This window comes from Triticum dicoccoides, chromosome 4B, assembly GCF_002162155.2.
Source record: "Triticum dicoccoides isolate Atlit2015 ecotype Zavitan chromosome 4B, WEW_v2.0, whole genome shotgun sequence".
Lineage (NCBI taxonomy): Eukaryota > Viridiplantae > Streptophyta > Magnoliopsida > Poales > Poaceae > Triticum > Triticum dicoccoides.
The window spans coordinates 281,316,898-281,332,317 of record NC_041387.1 but is presented as its reverse complement, the minus strand read 5'-3'; positions in this window follow the sequence as shown (position 1 = coordinate 281,332,317).

The following is a 15,420-nucleotide window of genomic DNA, read 5'->3' as shown; positions in this document are numbered from 1 at the left end:
TTTAATTTCTTATCAACTCTTTGCCCTAAAACAACACCTACAGCATAATCGCTAGCATCACACATAATCTCAAAGGGTAAATTCCAATCAGGTGGCTGAACAATAGGTGTAGTGATCAAAGCTTTCTTAAGTATTTCAAATGCTTCTACACAATCATCATCAAAGACAAAAGGGATATCTTTTTGCAATAGATTAGTCAGAGGCCTAGAGATTTTAGAAAAGTCCTTAATGAACCTCCTACAAAAACTGGCATGACCAAGGAAACTTCTTATACCTTTAATGTCCTTGGGACACGGCATCTTTTCAATAGCATCAACTTTAGCTTTATCAACTTCAATACCTCTTTCAGAAATTTTATGCCCCAAGAAAATGCCTTCATTAACCATAAAGTGGCACTTTTCCCAATTCAAGATGAGACTAGTGTCTTCACATCTCTGCAAAACTCGATCAAGGTTGCTCGAGCAATCATCAAAAGAGGATCCATAAACAGAGAAATCATCCATGAATACCTCACAAATCTTTTCACAAAAGTCAAAGAATATAGCCATCATGCATATTTGAAAGGTAGCAGGTGCATTACATAAACCAAAAGGCATACGTCCATAAGCAAAAGTACCGAAAGGGCAAGTAAAAGCAGTCTTTGCTTGATCGTCCGCTGACACAGGTATTTGAGAGAAACCCGAATAACCATCTAGAAAGCAGAAATGTGTATGTTTGGATAGTCTTTCTAGCATTTGATCAATAAAAGGTAAAGGGTAATGATCTTTCTTAGTAGCTTTATTTAATTTATGAAAATCAATTACCATCCTATAACATGTGATAATTCTTTGAGGAATCAATTCATCTTTATCATTAGGAACAATAGTAATACCTCCCTTCTAAGGGACACAATGGACAGGACTTACCCACTGATTATCAGCAACGGGATAAATTATACCTGCCGCAAGGAGCTTTAGTATCTCCTTTCTTACCACTTCTTTCATCTTAGGATTCAGACGTCGTTGATGATCTCTAACTGGTTTGGCACCTTCTTCCAATTTTATTTTGTGTTGGCATAGAGTGGGACTAATACCCTTAAGATCATCAGGAGTATATCCAATAGCAGCACAATGCTTCTTCAGAGTTTTCAATAATCTTTCCTCTTCCTGCTCTGAAAGGTTAGCACTAATAATAACAGGATATATCTTCTTTTCATCAAGATAAGCATATTTAAGAGTATCAGGTAATGGTTTAAGCTCAAACACGGGATCACCCTTGGGTGGAGGGGGATCCCTTAGGATTTCAACAGGTAAGTTGTGTTTCAGAATAGGACATTGTTTAAGGAATAATTCATATATCTCCCTTCTTTCATTCATAAACATATCATTTTCATGGTCTAGCAAATATTGTTCTAAAGGATCAGTAGGAGGCACGACAATAGAAGCAAGACCAATAATTTCATCCTTACTAGGCAATTCTTTATCATGGGGTTGTCTACGAAATTTAGCAAAATTAAACTCATGTGTCGTATTCCCCAGACCAATAGTAACAACATCCTTTTCACAATCAATCCTAGCATTGACAATATTCAAGGGTCTACCAAATATAATGGGACAAAAGCTATCTTGTGGGGAACCAAGAACAAGAAAATCAGTAGGATATTTGACCTTCCTACACAATACTTCAACATCTCTAACAATCCCAATTGGTGAAATAGTATCTCTATTTGCAAGCTTAATTGTAACATCAATATCTTCTAACTCAGTGGGTGCGATATCAGGCATAATTTCTTCATATAAGGAAATAGGTATTGCACTGGCACTAGCACCCATATCACATAAGCCATGATAACAATGATCTCCTATTTTAATAGAAATAACAAGCATGCCTACAACAGGTCTATGTATCTTAGCGTCGGGTTTAGCAATGTTAGCAGCTTCCTCACAGAAGTAAATAACATGCCCATCTATATTATCAGCCAAGAGATCTTTAACCATAACAATACTAGGTTCAACTTTAATTTGGTCAGGAGGTGTATATGTTCTACTATTACTCTTACGAACCACAGTTGAAGCTTTAGCATGATCCTTTATCCTAACAGGGAAAGGTGGTTTCTCAACATAAGTAGTAGGAACAATAGGATCATTATAAGTGATAGTCGTTTCTTCAACCGTAACAGGTGCAACTACTTTTACTTCAGTGGGAGGATTATATTTAAACCACTTCTCCTTAGGAAGATCAACGTGAGTAGCAAAAGATTCACAGAAAGAAGCTACTATCTCAGAGTCAAGTCCATATTTAGCGCTAAATCCACGAAAAGCATCGGTATCCATAAAAGACTTAACACAATCAAACTTAGGTGTCATACCTGACTCCTTACCATCTTCGGAACCCCAATCTTCAGAGTTGCGTTTAATTCTTTCCAATAAGTCCCACTTGAATTCAATAGTCTTCAGCATATAAGAACCAGCACAGGAAGTATCGAGCATGGTGCGATCACTGAGAGAAAGCCGAGCATAAAATTTTTGAACAATCATTTCTCTTGAGATCTCATGATTGGGGCATGAATATAACATTGACTTAAGCCTCCCCCAAGCTTGAACGGTGCTTTCTCCTTCGCGAGGCCAAAAATTATGTATATAATTATGATCATGATGAACAAGATGCATAGGATAAAACTTCTGGTGAAATTCCAGCTTCAATAGTTTATAGTCTCAAGATCCCGTATCATCACATAGCCTATACCATGTCAATGCATCTCCCTTCAAAGATAAAGGGAACACCTTCCTCTTAACAACATCATCGGGTATACCTGCAAGCTTAAATAATCCACAAACTTCATCCACATAGATAAGGTGTAAATCGGGATGCAATGTTCCATCTCCCGCAAAGGGATTAGCTAGCAGTTTCTCTATCATACCCGAAGGAATCTCAAAGTAAACACTTTCAGTAGGTTCAGTAGGTTGAGGAGCAACTCTTTGCTCTACTAGTTGGGGCGAAGATGCCACGAACAAGCCCCTCAAAGGATTAGTTTCCATAGTAACAAGTGACAGTAAATTTCAGCACACTATATAAATGTTTCCTTACCAAGTTCCACTCACCAAAGGCGCTTCACTCCCCGGCAACGGCACCAGAAAAGAGTCTTGATGACCCACAAGTATAGGGGATCTATCATAGTCCTTTCGATAAGTAAGAGTGTCGAACCCAACGAGGAGCAAAAGGAAATGACAAGCGGTTTTCATTAAGGTATTCTCTGCAAGCACTGAAATTGTAGGTAACAGATAGTTTTGTGATAAGATAATTTGTAACGGGCAACAAGCAATGAAAGTAAATAAAGTGCACCAAGGTGGCCCAATCCTTTTTTTAGCAAAGGAAAAGCCTGGATAAATTCTTATAATGAGAAAAGCGCCCCCGAGGACACATGGGAATTATCGTCAAGCTAGTTTTCATCACGCTCATATGATTCGTGTTCGTTACTTCGATAATTTGATATGTGGGTGGGCCGGTGCTTGGGTGCTATCCTTTCTTCGACAAGCATCCCACTTATGATTGACCCCTATTGCAAGCATCCACAACTACAAAAGAAGTATTTAGGTAAACCTAACCATAGCATGAAACTAGTGGATCCAAATCAGCCCCTTACGAAGCAACGCATAAACTAGGGTTTAAGCTTCTGTCACTCTAGCAACCCATAATCTACTTATTACTTCCCGATGCCTTCCTCTAGGCCCAAATAATGGTGAAGTGTCATGTAGTCGACGTTCACATAACACCACTAGAGGGGAGACAACATACATCTCATCAAAATATCGAACGAATACCAAATTCGCATGACTACTAATAGCAAGACTTCACCCATGTCCTCAGGAACAAACGTAACTACTCACAAAGCATATTTATGTTCATGATTAGAGGGGTATTAATATGCATTAAGGATCTGAACAAATAATCTTCCACCGGATAAACCAATTAGCATCAACTACAAGGAGTAATCAACACTACTAGCAACCCACAGGTACCAATTTGAAGTTTTGGTACAAAGATTGGATACAAGAGATGAACTAGGGTTTGAGAGGAGATGGTGCTGGTGAAGATATTGATGGAGATTGACCCCCTCCCGATGAAAGGATCATTGGTGATGACGATGGTGATGATTTCCCCCTCCCGGAGGGAAGTTTCCCCGGCAGAACAGCTCCGCCGGAGCCCTAGATTGGTTCCGCCAAGGTTCCGCCTCGTGGCGGTGGAGTTTCGTCCCGTAAGCTTGCTTATGATTTTTTCCAGGGTAAGAGACTTCATATAGCAGAAGATGGGCACCGGAGGGCCACCAGGGGGCCCACAAGGCTGGGGGCGTGCCCAGTAGGGATGGGCGCGCCCCCCACCCTCGTGGCCAGTGTGTGGGCCCCCTCTAGTACTTCTTTCGCTCAATAATTCTTATTAATTCCAAAAATAACTTTCGTGGAGTTTCAGGACTTTTGGAGCTGTGCAGAATAGGTTTCCTATGTTTGCTCCTTTTCCAGCCCAGAATCCCAGCTGCCGGCATTCTCCCTCTTCATGATAAACCTTGTAAAATAAGAGAGAATAGCCATAAGTATTGTGACATAACGTGTAATAACAGCCCATAATGCAATAAATATCGATATAAAAGCATGATGCAAAATGGACGTATCACATAGGGAGTGACTTTCATTTTCTTTCTATTTTCTGCCGTGGTCGAGCTTTGAGTCTTACTCAACTTTACACCTTGTAATACAGGCAAGAACCCTTTCTTTGACTGATCCATTTTGAACTTCTTCAAAAGTTTATCAAGGTATGTGCTTTGTGAAAGTCTAATTAAGCGTCTTGATCTATCTTCTATAGATCTTGATGCCGAATATGTAAGCAGCTTCTCCAAGGTCTTTCATAGAAAAACTTTTATTCAGGTATCCCGTTATGCTATTCAGAAATTCTATATCATTTCCAATCAACAATATGTCATCTACATATAAGATTAGAAATGCTACAGAGCTCCCACTCACTTTCTTGTAAATACAGGCTTCTCCAAAAGTGTGTATAAAACCACATGCTTTGATCACACTATCAAAACATTTATTCCAACTCCGAGAGGCTTGCACCAGTCCATAAATGGATCGCTGAAGCTTGCACACTTTGTTAGCACCCTTTGGATCGACAAAACCTTCCGGTTGCATCATATACAACTCTTCTTCCAGAAATCCATTCAGGAATGCAGTTTTGACATCCATTTGCCAAATTTCATAATCATAAAATGCAGCAATTGCTAACATGATTCGGACAGACTTAAACATCGCTACGGGTGAGAAAGTCTCATCGTAGTCAACTCCTTGAACTTGTCGAAAAACCTTTTGCAACAAGTCGAGCTTTGTAAACAGTAACATTATCGTCTGCGTCAGTCTTCTTCTTAAAGATCCATTTCTTTTCTATGGCTTGCCGATCATCGGGCAAGTCCACCAAAGTCCACACTTTGTTTCTCATACATGGATCCCATCTTAGATGTCATGGCCTCAAGCCATTTCGCGGAATCTGGGCTCATCGTCGCTTCCGCATAGTTCGTAGGTTCATCATGGTCTAGTAACATGACTTCCAAAATAGGATTATCGTACCACTCTGGTGCGGACCATACTCTGGAAGACCTACGAGGTTCTGTAATAACTTGATCTGAAGTTTCATGATCATCATCATTAGATTACTCACTAATTGGTGTAGGAATCACTGGAACTGATTTCTCTAAACCACTTTCCAATTCGGGAGAAGGTACAATTACCTCATCAAGTTCTACTTTCCTCCCACTCACTTCTTTCGAGAGAAACTCCTTCTCTAGAAAGGATCCATTCTCAGCAATGAATATCTTGCCTTTGGATCTGTGATAGAAGTTGTACCCTACAGTTTCCTTTGGGTATCCTATGAAGATGCACTTCTCTGATTTGGGTTCGAGCTTATCAGGTTGAAGCTTTTTCACATAAGCATCGCAGCCCCAAACTTTAAGAAACGACAACTTTGGTTTCTTGCCAAACCATAGTTCCATAAGGCGTCGTCTCAACGAATTTCGATGGTGCCCTATTTAACGTGAATGTAGTTGTCTCTAATGCATAACCCCAAAACAATAGTGGTAACCTGGTAATACACATCATAGATCGCACCATATCCAATAAAGTGCGGTTACGACATTCGGACACAGCATTACACTGTGGTGTTCCATGTGGCGTGAGCTGTGAAACTATTCCACATTGTTTTAAATGAAGGCCAAACTCGTAACTCAAATATTCTCCTCTACGATCAGATCATAGAAACTTTATTTCTTGTTACGATGATTCTCCACTTCACTCTGAAATTCCTTGAACTTTTCAAATGTTTCAGACTTGTGTTTCATTAATTAGATATACCCATATCTTCTCAAATCATCTGTGAAGGTCAGAAAATAATGATACCCGCCACGAGCATCAACATTCATTGGACCGTATACATCGGTATGTATTATTTCTAATAAGTCACTAGCTCGTCCATTGTTCTGGGGAACGGAGTTTTAGTCATCTTGCCCATAAGGCATGGTTCGCAAGCATCAAATGATTCATAATCAAGTGATTCCAAAAATCCATCTTTATGGAGTTTCTTCATGCGCTTTACACCGATATGACCCAAACGGTAGTGCCACAAATATGTTGCACTATCATTATCAACTTTGCATCTTTTGGCATCAATATTATGAATATGTGTATTACTACGATCAAGATTTAATAAACCATCAACATTGGGTGTATGACCATAGAAGGTTTGTTATTCATGTAAATAGAATAACAATTTATTCTCCGTCTTAGATGAATAATCGTATCACAATAAACATGATCTAATCATATTTATGCTCAACGCAAACACCACATAACATTTATTTAGGTTCTACACTAATCTCGAAAGTATAGGGAGTGTGCGATGATGATCATATCAATCTTGGAACCACTTCCAACACACATCGTCACTTCACCCTCAACTAGTCTTTGTTTATTCTGTAACTCCTGTTTTGAGTTACTAATCTTAGCAAACGAACAAGTATCAAATACCCAGGGGCTACTATAAACACTAGTAAGGTACACATCAATAACCTGTATATCAAATATACCCTTGTTCACTTTGCCATCCTTCTTATCCACCAAATATTCAGGGGATTTCCGCTTCCAGTGACCATTTCCTTTGTAGTAGAAGCACTCAGTTTCAGGCTTTGGTCCAGCTTTGGGCTTTTTCACGGGAGTGACAACTTTCTTGCCATTCTACTTGAAGTTCCCTTTCTTTCCCTTTGCCCTTTTATTGAAACTAGTGATCTTGTCAATCAACACTTTGACGCTCTTTCTTGATTTCTACCTTCATCGATTTCAGCACCACGAAGAGCTTGGGATTCATTTTCGTCATCCCTTACATACTATAGTTCATCATGAAGTTCCGGTAACTTGGTGATGGTGACTAGAGAACTCTGTCAATCACTATCTTATCTGGAAGATTAACTCCCACTTGATTCAAGCGATTGTAGTACCCAGAAAATTCGAGCACATGCTCACTGCTTGAGCTATTCTCCTCCATCTTTTAGCTATAGAACTTGTTGGAGACTTCATATCTCTCAACTCGGGTATTTGCTTGAAATATTAACTTCAACTCCTGAAACATCTCATGTGGTCCATGATGTTCAAAACGTCTTTGAAGTCCCGATTCTAAGACGTTAAGCATGGTGCACTAAACTATCAAGTAGTCATTATATTGAGCTAGCCAAACATTCATAACGTCTGCATCTGCTCCTGCAATAGGTCTGTCACCTAGAGGTGCATAAAGGACATAATTCTTAAGTGCAACAATGAGGATAAACCTCAGATCATGGACCCAGTCCACATCATTGCTACTATCATCTTTCAACTTAGTTTTCTCTAGGAACACATAAAAACATAGGGAAGCAACAACGCGAGCTATTGATCTACAACATTATTTGCAAAATACTATCAGGACTAAGTTCATGATAAATTAAAGTTCAATTAATCATATTACTTAAGAACTCCCACTTAGATAGACATCCCTCTAATCATCTAAGTGATCACATGATCCAAACCAACTAAACCATGTCCGATCATCACGTGAGATGGAGTAGTTTTCAAGGGTGAACATCACTATGTTGATCATATCTACTATATGATTCACGTTCGACCTTTTGGTCTTAGTGTTCCGAGGCCATATATGCATATGCTAGGCTCGTCAAGTTTAACCCAAGTATTCTGCGTGTGCAAAACTGGCTTGCACCCGTTGTATGTGAACGTAGAGCTTATCACACCCGATCATCACGTGGTGTCTCAGCACGAAGAACTGTAGCAATGGTGCATACTCATGGAGAACACTTGTACCTTGAAATTTAGTAAGGGATCATCTTATAATGCTACCGTCGAACTAAGAAAAATAAGATGCATAAAGGATAAACATCACATGCAATCAAAATATGTGATATGATATGGCCATCATCAACTTGTGCTCATGATCTCCATCACCGAAGCATCGGCATGATCTCCAACGTCACCGGTGCAACACCTTGATCTCCATCGTAGCATCGTTGTCGTCTCGCCAACTATTGTTACTACGACTATCGCTACTGCTTAGTGATAAAGTAAAACAATTACATGGCGATTGCATTGCATACATTAAAGCGACAACCATATGGCTCCTGTGAGTTACCGATAACTTTGTTACAAAACATGATCATCTCATACAACAATTTATATCACATCATGCTTGACCATATCACATCATAGCAAGCCCTGCAAAAACAAGTTAGACGTCCTCTACTTTGTTGTTGCAAGTTTTACGTGGCTGCTACGGGCTTCTAGCAAGAACCATTCTTACCTACGCATCAAAACCAACAATTTTTTGTCAAGTGTGATGTTTTAACCTTAAAGAAGGACCGGGCGTAGCCACACTCGATTCAACTAAAGTTGGAGAAACAGATACTCACCAGCCACCTATGTGCAAAGCACGTCGGTAGAACCAGTCTCGCATAAGCGTACGCTTAATGTCGGTCTGAGCCGCTTCATCCAACAATATCGCTGAATCAAAGTATGACATGCTGGTAAGCAGTATGACTATTATTGCCCACAATTCTTTGTGTTCTACTTGTGCATATAACATCTACGCATAGACCTGGCTCGGATGCCACTGTTGGGGAACGCGGTAATTTCAAAAAAAAAAAATCATGCGATCATGCAAGATCTATCTAGGTGATGCATATCAACGAGAGGGGAGAGTGTGCCCACGTACCCTCATAGACTGAAAGCAGAAGCGTTTAGTTAACACGGTTGATGTAGTCGAACGTATTCGTGATCCAACTGATCAAAGCATCGAACATACAGCACCTCCGCCGGTCTTGGAGCAAGAAAAGTGTTGAGTCCGGGCGCATTATGGTACGACTAAGACTGAGTTGGGAAGGAGCAAGCGGTTGGATTGGCCTGACTCTTCAAGACCAAAGGTACTCGGCTTCCTCTTCATCAAGTCACGAAATTCGACACTTAGTTAGCAGCACCAAAACTAGAGCAGGCCCAAGACAAGCAAGAACAGTCAGTCAGCCAGCACACGTTTAGCTCGGGGACGTCCCTCGTACTCTTGATCCAGTTGAGGCCGTGGGAGAGTTTCGTCAGCATGACGGCATGGTGACGGTGATGATGCAGTTACCGGCATAGGGCTTCGCCTAAGCACTACGACGATATGCCCGAGGTGTGTAACTGTGGAGGGGGGCACCGCATACGGCTAAAACAATTGTCAACTTGTGTGTCTTTGGGGTGCCCCCCTCCACCGTATATAAAGGAGGGGAGGAGGAGGCCGGTGGCCAACAAGGGGCGCGCCAAGGGGGAAGACTCCTACTCCTAGTAGGAGTAGGTCTCCCACCTTTCCTAGTCCAAGAAGGAGAAGAGGGGGAAGGAGGAGGTGGAGAGAAGGAAGGAGAGGGGGGCCGCCGCCCCTTCCCCTTGTCCAATTCGGACTGGGGCAAGGGGGCCCACGCGCCACCTCCTGGCTTCCCTCTCTCTTCTCCACTAAGGCCCATGAGGCCCAATAGCTTCCCGGGGGGTTCTGGTAACCCCCGGTACTCCGGTTTCATGTGAAACTCATCCGGAACACTTCCAGTGTCCGAATATAGTCATCCAATATATCAATCTTTATGTCTTGACCATTTCGAGACTTCTTGTCATGTCCGTGATCACATTCGAGACTCCGAACAATCTTCGGTACATCATATCACATAAACTCATAATATCAATCATCATCGAATGTTAAGCGTGCAGACCCTATGGGTTCGAGAACTATGCAGACATGAGCGAGACACGTCTCCCGTCAATAACCAATAGCGGAACCTGGATGCTCATATTGGTTCCTACATATTCTACGAAGATCTTTATCGGTCAAACAGCATAACAACATACGTTGTTCCCTTTGTCATCGGTATGTTACTTGCCCGAGATTCGATCGTCAGTATCTCAAATACCTAGTTCAATCTTGTTACCGGCAAGTATCTTTACTCGTTCCGTAATACTTTATCCCGCAACTAACTTATTGGTCACAATGCTTGCAAGGCTTATAGTGATGAGTATTACCGAGAGGACCCAGAGATACCTCTCCAAAACATGAAGTGACAAATCCTAATCTCGATTTATGCCAACCCAATAAACACCTTTGGATACACCTATAGAGAACCTTTATAATCACCCTTTTATGTTGTGATGTTTGGTAGCACACAAAGTGTTCCTCCGGTATTCGGGAGTTGCATAATCTCATAGTCTGAGGAACTTGTATAAGTCATGAGGAAAGCAGTAGCAATGAAACTAACACGATCATAATGCTAAGATAACGGATGGGTCATGTCCATCACATCATTCTCCTAATGATGTGATCCTGTTCATCAAATGACAACACATGTCTATGGTTAGGAAACATAACCATCTTTGATTAATGAGCTAGTCAAGTAGAGGCATACTAGGGACTATATGTTTTGTCTATGTATTCACACATGTACTAATTTTCCGGTTAATACAATTCTAGCATGAATAATAAACATTTATCATGAATTAAGGAAATAAATAATAACTTTATTATTGCCTCTAGGGCATATTTTATTCATATGCCGCCCTCCAGGGCTGCGATCTTCATGGCTAGCACAGGGTCGGCTCTCAATTCATCAACAGCTGTAGCTATGACATCTGGATTTACTGCTGCTGGAACTACTAGAGCTAGCGGCTTTGCTTGGCCACTGGCTCAGGTTTTGTCCAATTTATTGGGAACTTTGACAACCCTGTTAGCAACAAAGGTTACAACGGTGAATCAAGTGCAGCATAATGTTGAGGTTACAAAGGTGCAAGATGAGATAGCCAAGGCCCAGGAGGATCTTAATGCGGAGAATGCTAGGATGGTCACAGAGTGGGCCCAGATGGATGTCGAGTCACAATGTATAAGGGCAGAAGATTTTCTTTATAGGAGACACCAAACCCGTTTACCTTTGCAGTATGAGGCACGGAACCTGTTTAAAACACCCGGGGCAGGCCAAGTAACCCGCCAGTTATGACCCGAGTTGCGGAGGTGCCAGGGAGTGGCACGGTGGCTTCGCCTCGACTGCCAAACCTTTGTAGTACGAGGAGCGACACAACGGCTTAACCCCGCCTCAGCAGTTTTCAACACCACCTGGTCACTATTCTAACCCGGTGGATAACATGTTAGCGGCAGCAACCCGGCTGGTAGCGATTCTGATCAAAGGAGAGTCACCCAAGGCGGTTGAAACCCGGAACCCAGTTGATTTCCTTCAAACATCTGTTGGCAGCACGTGGCTTACTCCTTCAGTCGTGATCGTGTTCATTCGACCTCTCACCAAAGTCGCAGTTACAGCCGGCGTATTGAATCGCCAGCAATTTCCAGTAGCGAGCGATGTCGTAATCCACCCCATAATGATGACCCGCCCCATGGGAACAACCCGCCCCTTACTCATGCTCGGGCAATTGTGGATGATGCCAGAGCTCGTCGAGAGGCGGAGGCTGCATCGGCGGCTCAACTGGGGCTTATTAGCAGCCTTCGGTGATCCCTTCGGCGTCAGTAGGGGCTGGTGTAATTTCCAGGTATGTTGGGGTGCCTTGTTTAGTGCCAGCTTTACGTAATGAACGTTTGCCGAAGGACTTTAAGGGTCCTCGCAAGGTGGCTAACTATACAGCCGATCTCCACCCTGAGGCCTGGATTGAGAGTTATGAGTTAGCCATGGAGATGCTGGATGTTGATACGTCTCCAACGTATCTATAATTTTTGATTGTTCCATGCTATTATATTATCTGTTTTGGATGTTTTATATGCATTAATATGCTATTTTATATTATTTTTGGGACTAACCTATTAACCTAGAGCCCAGTGCTAGTTACTGTTTTCTCCCCTGTTTTTGAGTTTCGCAGAAAAGGAATACCAAACGGAGTCCAAACAGAATGAAACCTTCGCGATGATTTTTCTTGGACCAGAAGACAACCATGAGACTTGGAGATGAAGTCGGAAGAGACACGAGGAGGCCACAAGAATAGAGGGTGCGCCCAGGGGGTAGGGCGCACCCCCCACCTTTGTGGGCCCCTCGTGCACCTCCTGACCTAATTCTTTCGCCTATATATTCCCATATACCCCTAAACCAACAAAGGCATCCACGAAAACACTTTTCCGCCGCCGCGACCTTCTGTACCCGTGAGATCCCATCTAGGGGACTTCTCCGGCGTCCTGCTATAGGGGGATTAGATCATGGAGCGCTTCTGGATCAACACCATTGCCCTTTGATGAAGCGTGAGTAGTTTACCACAGACCTATGGGTCCATAGCTAGTAGCTAGATGGCTTCTTCTCTCTCTTTGGTTCTCAATACCATGTTCTCCTCCTTGTTCTTGGAGACCTATTCGATGTAATACTTTTTGTGGTGTGTTTGCCGAGATCTGATTGGATTTATGATCAACTTTTCTATGAATATTATTTGAATCTTCTCTGAATTCTATATGCATGATTTTATATATTTGCAAGTCTCTTTGAACTATCGGTTTGGTTTGGCCAACTAGATTGGTTTTTCTTGCAATGGGAGAAGTGCTTAGCTTTGGGTTCAATCTTGCGGTGTCCTTTCCCAGTGGCAGTAGGGGCAGCAAGGCACGTATTGTATTGTTGCCATCGAGGATAAAAAGATGGGGTTTTCATCATATTGCTTGAGTTAATTCCTCTACATCACGTCATCTTACTTAATGCGTTACTCCGTTCTTTATGAACTTAATACTCTAGATGCATGTTGGATAGCGGTCGATGTGTGCAGTAATAGTAGTAGATGTAGGCAGGAGTTGGTCTACTTGACACGGACATGATGTCTATATTCATGATCCTTGCCTTAGATATCATCATAACTTTGTGCTTTTCTATCAACTGCTCGGCAGTAATTTGTTCACCCACCATATTATTTTCTATCTTGAGAGAAGACTCTAGTGAAACCTATGGCCCCCAGGTCTATTTTCCATCATATAAGTTTCCGATCTACAATCTTAGTTTACGATCTACTATTATTGCAATCTTTTACTTTCCGTTCTATAAACCCAGAATACCAAAAATATTTACTTTATCGTTTATCTATCTCTATCAGATCTCACTTTTGCAAGTAACTGTGAAGGGATTGACAACCCCTTTATCGCGTTGGGTGCAAGTTTGTTTGATTGTTTGTGCAGGTATTCGGTGATTTGTGCGTTGTCTCCTACTAGATTGATACCTTGGTTCTCAAACTGAGGGAAATACTTATCTGTACTTTGCTGCATCACCCTTTCCTCTTCAAGGGAAAAACTAATGCAAGCTCAAGAAGTAGCAGATGTCAATGATGTTGTATGTGCCAAATATTTTACTATGATGCTGGATGGACCAACTCGAACTTGGTTAAAAGGATCGCCTGCCAACTCCATCAATTCATGGGCAGAGTTGAAAGCACGGTTCATTCAGAATTTTAAAGGAATGTGCAAGCAGCCTTTGACGATTATCGATCTTGATAACTGTGTGCAGCGTGAAGATGAGTCGGCTCATCATTGGGTCTGGTGGGTCTCGGCTATTATGCACTCTTCAGACAGTATTGTGGCAGGTCAGGCGGTTCTGGTTTTGGAAAAGAACTGTCACTTTACCCCCCTTAAGCAGAAACTTGGGTGACTTAAACATCATTGTAATGACATGGGTAACCTTATGGTGGCTCTCATTAAATACGGCGACTCTGATACCACTAAGGACCCTGGATTTGATGAGGAGAAATCCAACAAGGGCAAGAAAGGTGGTGATGGTAAGGGTAAGCAGCAAAATATGGCAGGTGGCAATGGTAATAACCAAGGCAATGGTGGTAAGCAAAGGCACCCAGATGGCAAGTCAGACTTAGTGGCTAATACCAATGCCGGATCTAAAAGCTAACGGCGCAACGGTAATGGTAAGCCATCCTTTGGAGGGAAAAACTTTAATATTGAGGCAATGATGAATGAACCTTGCCCGGAACATAGCCTGCCTAATAATCTGACGACTCATGCTTGGAAGGATTGTTTTATCATGCGAGAGTATAGGAATTAAAATTTTAATCAAAATCACAACGGATCGGGCGATGGGTCAGGATCCGGTTCACAGGGGGCCGACTTTGGAGCCGGCGGCTCAAGTTCTGGTTATCAAGGCCAAGGCAATCAGGACGGTTACAACCAACAGTCTGGTCAGGGCAGCCAGCACCAGGGTAATCAGTTGGGATACTCGAGTAACCCAAAGCAGCTCAATGGTGTCTAGTACCATGTTTTCACCACAAGTCTTTGCAAGCAAGATCAAGAAGGTTCATAAGCGCGCGGTCAATACAATTGAGCTAGTGGTGCCTCAATACTTGGGGTGGTCAGAGTATCCAATCACATGGAGTCGGGAGGATCACCCTCCTCAGGTTGAGAATCCGGGTCATCTGGCCTGGTGGTAGCCCCTCAAGTCAGGCGTTATAAATTCATGAAAGTGCTTATGGATGGTGACAGCAGTATCAACATCCTGTATTATGACACCTTTCATCGGATGAACTTAACTGACAAAGATCTTAAGCCGTCTTCCACAGTCTTCCATGGTGTGGTGCTTGGTAAGTCGGTATATCCTGTTGGAAAGATTTCCGTGGAAGTCGCCTTTGGCAGTGATTATGACTACATAGCAGAAACGCTATGATTTGAAGTGGTCAAGATCAAGAGTCGGTATCATGCTTTGTTTGGGCAACCGGCTTATGCCAAGTTTATGGCTCGGCCATGTTATGTCTATTTAAAGCTCAAGATGACAGGGCGTAAGGGCAGAATCACGATCCATGGTGATCGGAAAATCGCTTTGGAGTGTGAGGAAGGAGATGCGGCTTATGCAGAGTCAGCTTGTGCTACGGAGGAGCATAA